Source organism: Phodopus roborovskii, unplaced genomic scaffold, assembly GCF_943737965.1.
Source record: "Phodopus roborovskii unplaced genomic scaffold, PHOROB, whole genome shotgun sequence".
Classification (NCBI taxonomy): Eukaryota; Metazoa; Chordata; class Mammalia; order Rodentia; family Cricetidae; genus Phodopus; species Phodopus roborovskii.
The window spans coordinates 27,226,096-27,236,786 of record NW_026126410.1 but is presented as its reverse complement, the minus strand read 5'-3'; the positions used below and the strand labels follow the sequence as shown (position 1 = coordinate 27,236,786).

General features: G+C 36.5%; 1 pseudogene; it reads left to right on the top strand.

Annotated features, from left to right (window-relative positions):
* The first annotated feature begins 3,844 nt into the window (after positions 1–3,844).
* Positions 3,845–7,441, top strand: LOC127220780 (poly(rC)-binding protein 2-like; annotated as a pseudogene).
* Positions 7,442–10,691: the final 3,250 nt, after the last annotated feature.

Here is a 10,691-nt window from a genome sequence, read left to right as displayed (position 1 = left end):
TTTGTTTATTTGCATGTTCTCTCTGCTTTTTCATTAATTTGAATAAAGTTTTGTCTATCTTGTTGGTTTTCTCAAAAAACCAACTCTTCGTTGCATTGATTTTTTTTGTATTTTTTTCCTGGTTTCTTTTTGTTGATTTCAGCCCTCAAGTTGATTATTTGCAGGCGTCTACTCCTGTGGGGTGAGTTTGCTTCTCTCTGTTTTACGGCTCTCAGCTGCTCTGTTAATTCTCTTATGCGACTATCCTCTGTTTTGTTCATATGGGCATTTAGTGCAATGAACTTCCCTCGTAGCACTGCTTTCAAGGTGTCCCATAAGGTCGGGTATGTTGTGTCCTCATTCTCCTTGAATATTAGAAAGTTCTTAATTTCTTTTTTATTTCTTCTTTGACCAGGAGTGGTGCAATTGCACATTGTTCAGTTTCCACGAGTTTGCAGCTTTTCTGCAATTTGTGTTTTTGTTGAATGCATGGTGGTCCAATAAGATACAGGGGACTATTCCTATTCTCTTGTATCTATTGAGGTTTGTTATGTCACCTAGTATGTGGTCGATTTTAGAGAAGGTTCCATGTGGAGCAGAGAAGAAGGTATATTCTTTTGTCTCTGGATGGGATGTACTATAAATGTCTGTTAACCCCAGTTGAGATATAACTTCTGTTAGTCCTTTTGTTTCTTTGTTGATTTTCTGATTTGTGGTCCTGTCTAGTGTTGAAGTCTCACACTATAAGTTTGTGAGGTTTTATATGAGCTTTGAGTTTTAGTTGTGTTTCTTTTACAAATGTGGGTGACTTTGTGTTAGGGGCATAGATGTTCGGAACTAAGACTTTGTGTTGATGGATTTCTCCTGCGATGAATATGAAATGACTGTCTTCATCTCTTTTGATTAATTTTGGTTTGAAGTCTAACTTGTTAGATATTAGGATAGCTATGCCTGCATGCTTCTTATTTCCATTTGATTGGGAAATCTTTACCCAACCCTTTACCCTGAGGTATTATCTATCTTTGAAGGTTACATGTGTTTCTTGTATGTAGCAGAAGGATGGATTCTGTCTTCGTATCCATTCTGTTAGCCTGTGTCTTCTTATTGGTGAGTTAAGACCATTAATGTTGAGGGTGAGTAAGTACCATTGATTGTTGATGCTTGTTTGATTTAGGTTTGTCGTTGGCAGTGGTATTGTGAATATATTAGTTTTGGTTTACCCTTTTGTTTCTGGTGTAGTTGAATTATCTGTTGCCTACATTTTTGTGGGCGTAGTTACCTTCCTTAGGTTGTAGTTTTCCTTCCAATACTTTCTGTTGGGCCGGATTTGTTGGTACATATTGGGAAAATCTGGTTTTGTCATTAAATATCTTGTTTTCTCCATCTGTAGTGATTGAGAGTTTTGCTGGATATAGTAGTCTAGGCTGGCATCCATGTTCTCTTAATACTTTTAGAACACCAACCAGGACCTTCTGGCCTTGAAGGTTTCCATGGAGAAGTCAGGTGCAATTTTGATAGGTCTGCCTTTATATGTTACATGTCCTTTTTCCTTCTCTGCTCTTAATATTCTTTCTTTATTCTTTATGCTAGGTGTTTTGATTATTATATGTCTAGGGGTCTTTTTTCTTATGTCCAACCTATTAGGTGTTCGGTATTCTTCTTGTACTTTCATGGGCATGTCCTTCTTCAGATTTGGAAAGTTTTCCTCGATGATTTTATTGAATATGTTTTTTGGGACCTTTGAGCTGGACTTCCTCACCTTCCTCTTGCCTGTTATTCTTAGGTTTGGCCTTTTCATGGTGTCCCACATTTCCTGGATGTTTTGTGTTAAGGATTTGTTGGATTTATGATTTTCTTTGGTCGATGAATCTATTTCTTCTAGTTTATCTTTTGTGCCTGAGATTTTTCTCTTCAATCTCTTGAATTCTGTTGGTTATACTTGCGTTTGTAGTTCCCGATTTTTTGCCCAGTTTTTCTATTTCCAGCATTCCTTCGGTTCGTGTTACCTTTATTTTCTCTATTTCAGTTTTCATGAACCGTTTCCTTCAACTGCTTAATTTTTTTTCTTGGCTTTCTGTACTTTCCTTAAGGGATCTGTTCATTTCTTCCACTTTTTTGTTTGTTTTTTCCTCCATTTCTTTAAGGGATTTTCTCACATCTTCTTTGAGGGCCCCTATCATTTTTATGATGGTAATTTTTAAGTCGTTCCCTTCTGCTTCTTCTGCTTTGTTGTTGTGTTCCATTCTAGTTGGTGTAGATTCCCTAGATTCCGGTGGTGTCATGTTTGTCTTTCTGTTGTTAGTTGTTCTCTTGTGTTGCCTTCTTCCCATAGCTTTTTTCAGTAGGTGTTGATGAAGTCTCCCCCTACCTTCCCCAATGGGCTTATGTGGGTCAGAGATGCAATAGCTTTAGCTCTGTGTGGTCCAAGCTCTCTAGGAGGTTTCTCTGCAGACAGGGACCCAGTGATGGGGTCAAGGATGAGGATCCAGTAGAAGATGCCAGCAGGTACTCACAGTGGTCCCGCAGAGATAGGTGGATCTCTGGGAGGGTCCTGGGACTCCAGCAGAGGACTGGAGTTGGGGGTCATAAACCAAGCAGGTGGAAATTATGGGTGGTCACGCATTGATAGTCAGGTCTTCTTTGTGCAGAGTTGCTCCAAGAGGTCTCCAAAGTAGGGTGGACTGTTGGCTCCACCCTCTGTCCCAGTGCTCAGCCAGAGCGGCAGGACCATGGGCAGTGTAGGTTACAGAGTAGGGGGAGGCAGGGTCGCAGTGGGGATGGGTGAGTGTGTATCAGAGCTCAAAGGGTGCTCTAGATGGCCATAGGAGACAGGAGCAGCAGGATCAGGGGCCAACACAGGGAGTTCGGGGTAGGGAGAGGTTGTAGGGGAGAGGCAGCCCTGATTGGGCCCAGACTCACCTCTGGCCAATAACTGGCAGAAGAGGCCAAAGGCTGAGCTGAAACTTGGGAAGGTTTTGCAGGATAGTCGGATCTCACTGGAAACTGGAACTCTCCAGCTGAGGCCTCTTTCTTTAGCAGAGGCCCAGATTTGGGGGTCAAGAATCTTGGGGGCAGGAGCTCAGAGTGGACTTGCAGAGATAGGCGGATCTCTGAGAGGGGCCTGGGACTCCAGCAGATGACTGGAGGTGTGGTCTGAGACCAAGCAGGTGGAAATTATGGGTAGTCCTGCGTGGATAGGCAGATCTCCTTTGTTCAGAGTTTCTGGAGAGGTCTCTGAAGTAGGGTGGACTGTTGGCTCCACCCTCTGTCCCAGTGCTCAATAGAGAGGCAGGCCTGTGGAAAGGGTATGTATGGCACAGCGTAGGGGGGGCAGGCTTGCGGTGGGGATGGGTGAGGGTGTATCAGAGCTCCAGGGGTGCTCTCGATGGGGACAGGAGACAGGAGCAGCAGGATCAGGGCCCAACCCAGGGAGTTCGGGGGTAGGGGCTAGAGGTTGTAGGGGAGAGGCAGCCCAGATTGGGCCGAGACTCACCTCTGGCCAATAGCTGGCAGAAGAGCGATATTTAGATTTTAATTTAGTTTAGAAAATAATTTACAAATTTTGCTGGCATAAAAGAAACTAACATTCTTTTAAAATTAAAAGAAACAATATTAATTAAAAAATGTCTAGGTATATTACAGAAATTTTCTTTTGTAACATAAATCGATGTCTAATAAACTTTCAAGGGAATTGAAAGATTTTTGGTGAAGAAATGATTATATGCTATCTTAAAGGGCAAAGAGACTTCAATTTGTGTGCTACATAAAGAATTGATTTCTCATAGAATAAACTATCCTCATGATAATTAAGTTACAAGATGGAAGATGAATAATCTTGTTCATATTATGTTTTTGGACTGGTACCATGAGGTAAATTGACTTTAAGGGAGCTATTTTGTTATGCATTATTAACCTGGAACTATCACAAACCTAATTTTTAAATGGGTAAAAGATATATAAAGAATAAACAGGACATTTTGGTGGATAATAACAATGCCCATAAATAATGTTTTTATGTTAAAAAGTTTAGTTTTAATTAACAACCTTCATATTTCATTTATATTAGTATTCTTCAGGACATTAAAATGCAATGGACAAGGAAACTTTATTCAAAGCACATCCAAATTTTTTAAGAGATGAGTTTTTTTTTTTTTTTTTTTAACTTGCTCCTTTTAAAATGCATACAATATCCCTCTAAGCTTTCTAGCCAATTATGCAATCCAGAAACCTGGAAAAATAAAACTAAATAAGGACCAAATCAAGTCAACTGGTTCTATTAGCACTAAATATTCCCACTGATTAAGATATGTACAGAGTATCTATTTATAGTATAGAATTTTAAGGTACCTTAATTTTTCTTTAGTTATAAAATATAATGAATTGTTACAGCAACACAATCACAATGACTCAAATAATGACACTGATGTATCTGTGTTTTTATTTTCAATACTCCCTGCAAAATGCTTAGGGTTCATTTGTATGAATTGAAAGAGGCTACATAGGGCCTGATTTCTACTGTACTGACACAAACTGCAGGGACAAGTACCTTGTGGAGGGAACTGTTTCAATTTAAAGCCAGTGAAATATTGGACGTTAGTGAATAATACAGACATTTATTCCCTTATTCAAACTTTTAAGCAACTAACATTTCTGTTTCCAAGTTATAATCTCTAACTGACTGATCCTCCAAAATTGTTTGGCGGAATTATGCAACCCAAAATAGGAGAATCACCTAATTGTGTGAAATACCTTCATTTTTGACACATGGGTCTTTTACATCATGGGAAACTTTTCTTAAAGTCATACAGTTCTAAATAAATATTTTAGAGGAAAAAAATTTAGATAATTTTATCTCTGTGCCTGCATGACACTTGAACTACCTTTTCCTAATTACTCCTTCAAACAGTGTCCCTGCTGTTTTCACTAATTCAGTCTTGTTGCTTACATGCTGCTGTTAAAATTTTTCTCCACTAGATTCCACAACTGTTAATTCATCCCTGTACTTTGTCCCTCTCTGCAAGTCCCACCTAACATCTTTATGCCTAGCTATTGGCCATTTAACACTTTATTAAACCAATGAAAGCAACACATCTTCACATTGTATTAATGACTATTAAATAATAAGGATCTTAAAATACAAAGTATAGGAGTATTTGAGATGCTAACTTTTAATATTAAAATAAATGATATCATTTATGATTTTATTATATAAAAAGTAATTGAATGTCAGTGCTTCAGAGGGCATTCTATTAAAAATGACACATGGAGGTATATCTTCTTTGCTTTACATGATCACCATTGTATAAGAGTAGCTTCACGACCCAGAGAAGACCCCAGACATATGGGGCCTATTAAGAATTTCTCATTAATGGGAATTCAGGACAAGGTTATCAATAAATCATGATTCTCAAAAGATCCTTGTGAGATATCTGTAGATACCCCTTTATCGTAAAGTTGACTGGTATAGTAATTTTTTGGTGTAGCTTCATAACAATTACCCACAAGACTTGCTAGTGGAGTAGTTGTGTCTAAGATCCTCTTGTACCTGAAATTATCTCTATTACTGCACTTATTGACCCAGCTGTGTTACAATGAAATTCTTCATTTCTTTGATAAATTTTCTCTAGAAAACAGTCTGGTCTTTTATTATTTATGTTAACCTACTTTTTCTATAGTTAGTATTGCTTTGTATCAGGGCCTTTTATAAGCAAACATAATGGATTCATTTTGCAAAGCCTAACATCAATGCAAATTTCTTTGCATACTGTTTTCCAGATGGATTGAATGGGTCTGGTATTGATGATATTATCACTCATTTGGAAGTGAGAGTTTAGTTTCATTGGTAGAGTGCTTGCAGCTCTGGGTTTTATGCACAATATTGCAGAAACTATGCATACTGCTTACCGATCAGCTTATCATCCACAGATAGAAATAGAAAGATAGGAATTTCAAGGCCATCCTCAGCAACATAGCACATTTGTGCCCACGCTAAGTAACATGAGATTCTGTATCAAAAATAATAAGAAAAAGAACTTACTATGAGTTTCAAGGGAGAGACCTCCAAGCATAGCCACAAGTATATAATTTTTTCAATGCATGAGAAGTTTTGTCTTTCTATTTCCTTTACAATGTTTTATTGTAATATTCTCATATTCCAAGATCTGATGCTTTCCATGGAAAAAGTAGTTATTATTTGAGACCTCATATAGGATATATAATATTTGTCATATTTGTTAAGCAGAATATTTCAGTTTCATTATGTGAAAATATGAAAAGATAAAATACCAATTATGAAAAATAAATCTACCCCAACAATTAATTAATTATCTCAAATATAAGGTGAAATTAAGTTGTATAATAGAAAATCAAAAAATTTTTAAGACCATAGATGATAAAATATATTTTTGACTAAGAGGATCTAGAAAAAAATTTATGAAATACTTAGGCAAGTTCTAAATAAGTAAAGTTATATGGATTCATCACTTCCTGTATATCAAATGTTATGTTTTATCTGATGTTTAATCCTAGTGAGTGTCATGTGAGTTACTGAGATTTTGTTTGCCTTTTATTAAGCTAGAGACTTCCTTTCAGCCAACTTACTACTCTATCTTCATGCTGAAATCTGCTGGAGTAATCAAGAGACTAAGTGCAAGCAGACAGAAATCTAAATAGCTGCCTGGCTCTCATGTTTTCCTTCACAAAACACTGACAAACTGGAAGGGGACATAGCAGCTCTTTGACCAATAACACAGCTGTAAGGAGACCCCTGCCACCTAACCATTGGTGGTTTCTGCTAGTCAGTATGGTTCTCTCATTGAAAAATGTGGTTGCAGTACAGGTGCTCAGGTCCAAGTGGCCTGGGATATGCTCACCAACTCAACTAAGCATCAATCACTATTGCTGGCATTGTGCAACCCATCATTGAGTGTGTCAGACAGATCTGCATGGTCATGTTGGAAACTCTCTCCTAGTCCCCCTGACCCCAAAGGGCATGACCATCCCATACTGATGCAAGCCCTCAAGTTCTATATTCATTTCTGCAAGTGATCAGGCCTATACCATTCACTGACCGTATGCCATTCCACAGCCAGAATTGAGCAAGCTCCACCAGTTGGCAATTCAACAGTCTCATTTTCCCACAAACCATGGCAACACCGGATTCAATGCAGGTTTGAAATCATCTGCTCAAACTGCTTCTCATGAACTCACCATTCCAAATGATTTGATTGGTTCCATAATAGGATATCAGAGCACCAAAGTCAATGAGATCAGTCAGATGTCTAGAGCACAAATAAGAATTACAAACTCTGTGGAAGTATATACTGATAGGCAGGTCACCATCACTGGGTCTGCTACCAGCATCAGCCTGGCTCAATATTTTATCAATGTCAGGCTTTCTTTGGAGGCAGGTGGTATGGGAAGCAGCTTCAGCAGTGAAAGTTCATCCATGATCCCTTTCTGATCTTTACCAATACCCATAATTTTTCTGTGTAGTTTCTCAACAGTCAGCGATTGCAGGTTTTAAATAGCTTACAAAATTTTACCCACTCATGATTTTTTTTTAATTCAAAGCATTATATTTCATTTCTCTGTTCAACAATTATGGTGAAATGTCCATATTTAGTTTTAGAAACTTCTCCCCCTTTTCCAACATTTTGTGGGGTTGGCTCATGAATTTTTGTTTGTCACAGAAATGTAAGAGGGAATATTAATTAAACATTTCTATATTAAAAAGTTCTATACTGTCAGAAATTTTTCAAAAAAAAAAGATGTACTGGAGCTTTTTATTTGTGAATAGAAAAAGAAAAGAAAGAAATACTCATACATTTATAAAATATACTTTTGACAAAACCATCAACCCAGATAATAATTAATTGAAAATTTTAATGATTTTTATGTTACTTGATGGCTAATATAATGTAATCTCATAAAATAATTGATACCCAGTAATAAATTCTGAAAGGAAAGGTATATAGAAGTGTCAGCAGTTAGCACTTGCTGCCATTGTAGAGGACCTGGTTCCCATTGCCAGCATCCAAGCAGTGGTTCAAAACCATACATACTTCCACTTCCGGGGAATCTGACATTATTTTCTGTCTTCTACAGGTAATGGACATGGGTCTGGTGCAAATGCATACATGCAGATAAACCATTCGTACACATGAATTCAAACAAATGTACATAAAAAATATGTAAGTCTTCTCAATCTCTCATGTTCCCATCCCCCATATCATCCCTTCTACCCACTTCCCAGTTTACCCAGGAGATCTAACTATTTACCCTTCCTGAGGCCCTCCATTTGTGTCCCTCATTTTAGCTTCTCTGGAGTTGTGGATGGTAGCCTGGTTATCCTAGTTATCCTTTACTTTACATCTCATATCCACTTATGAGTGAATGCATACCACTTTTAACTTTCTGGGTCTGCGTTACCTCACTCAGGATATTTTCTTCTAGCTTCATCCATTTGCCTGCAAATTTCAAGATGGCATTGTTTTTTACTGATGAGTAACATTTCCTTGTTTCAGTGTACCACCTATACCACAAGCATAAACTGGCTTTTTCTGAGCCTATTACCTATGGTAATATACCTTGCTCAGCCTTGAATAGGAAGAGGGGCTTGTCCTTCTTCATCTTAATATGTCTGACTTTGTTGACTCCCCAGGAAAAGCCTTACCCCTGTGAGGAGTGGATGGTGACTAAGAATGAAGTAAAGCAGATGATGGGAGGAGGTGAGAGAGGGGGAGCTAGGTTGGTATGTAAGATGAAAAATATGTTTTTAAACAAAATAAAAAAAAATGTAGGGGGAACACAGGATTATAAGTATAATTTAAATTTATTGAAACATACACAATAGACAATACACACACACACACAGAAATTTTAAATGGCATAAGTTTTTACAAACTTTGCTTTTCACAAATATAACATTGTGATATATTTTTTTTAAATATGTACTTTTATTTGGTGACATTTATACAGTTCAGAACAGTGTGATTTAAGAACATTTCTATCACCAAAGGAGACCTTCCATGCTATAGAAATCACTCTCAGCTTTTCTGTTCTGCCTCTGGCAGCCACTAATTTTTCTCACTGTATGGATTAGCCTATTGTGGACATTTCATTTAAATGACTTTGTTATTAGTATTTAGCCTTCTTTTCTTAATGCAAGTCACTGTTCAAGTGTAATTTCAATAGATGCTAATGAAAATTACTGCACAAAAGCAAATTAGCACATTTTTGACATTCTGCAATTATATGTAAAAGAAAATTATTCAGTTTTCTAATCAAGAAGTACAAAACAAGTATAATTACTACAAATGTAACAAACAGTAAAGGATAACATTGCATAGGGCTAAGAGACCTCATTGAGTGCTTCCTTAGTTTCATTTAAAGTTCCTTAAGGAGCAGTTACTGTTTCATTCCTTTGATAGTACTTCCTGTCATGCATACACATCTCCATGTAAACCTCTAGCACATTTGTTCAAAGCTAAACACTCTATATCAACCCTCTTACTTAACACAGCTGGAAATAATTAACATGTACTTCAATATTCTTCATCATTTAGACCCAGTTTCCTCCTGCTTAAGCTGCTTTCCTTAAATATTGCCTAAACCTATTGTAATTTGATTTCAAATTTTCATTTCAATCATATACATTAGTGCCAATGAAATTAATCTCAATACAGGCTTTCAAAAATAATTAGAAAAGATGTAGATTGAGAGTGACTTAAAGCATATACCAAAATTATTTCTTATTAACAAAAGAATTAATTGTAGCTTAAGAAAGAAACAAAAGTTTAATATATAGTCCATTTCAATAGTAGGCTATACTATTTTCCAAGACAGTAGAAACCTAAACTTATACATAACTTTTATATATTTAGTCTTTGGATTCAGTTGTAGAAATTTCTTTAATAATGTCTCATACTTTTAGAAGCCAACTGTGGATTTTATATTCCTAGCCTGAATAATTAATTAATGATAAAAGATTGGTTCTGCAATATAAGACAACCAAGTAAAGGAACTTGCTGTCTAGTCTTAATTCTGTGAAATAAGACAAATGATGCCATTTGGTTTCTATTCTCAGTTTTGTTTCTAACATACTAGTTCTGTAATCAAGTCAACAATGTTATCCTTTCATATGACATTGTGTTACCAATCCTGGTAATTAAGGCTGTATAGTAGTTATACTTGTCTTGCTGTGATGAAACACCATGAATAACATAACTTATAGAAGAAATAATTCATTTGGCTTAGAACTCATAAGGGATAAAAGTACACGGGGCAGGAAAGAAAGGCATCAAGTGGCTGTCAAGATGGCAGAAAAAACTGAGATCTCAACTCTTTAAAAGGTAGAAAGCAAAGAGAATGAGCTAGAATGATATGAGGCTTTTAAACCTCATGCTCCTTCTCCAGTAATATACTTCCTACAACAAAGTCATTTCATTAACCCTATACAAGAAGTGCAGCGAACAGATAACCAATTATTCAAATGTTGTAGACAAAAAAAAAAAAAAAAAAAAATGAAAGCTCTTTCAAACACAGTAGATTGTATTTCAAGGTGACTATAAGCTCTATCAAATGGACGGTTAAAACTACCTAGCAAATTAATTCTTAAAAATGCTTATTTGTTTATGAGACAATATGATATGATGACATTAAGAAAACCCTTTCTTAACTATGTGATACTATGTAAGTAATGTGTACACTAG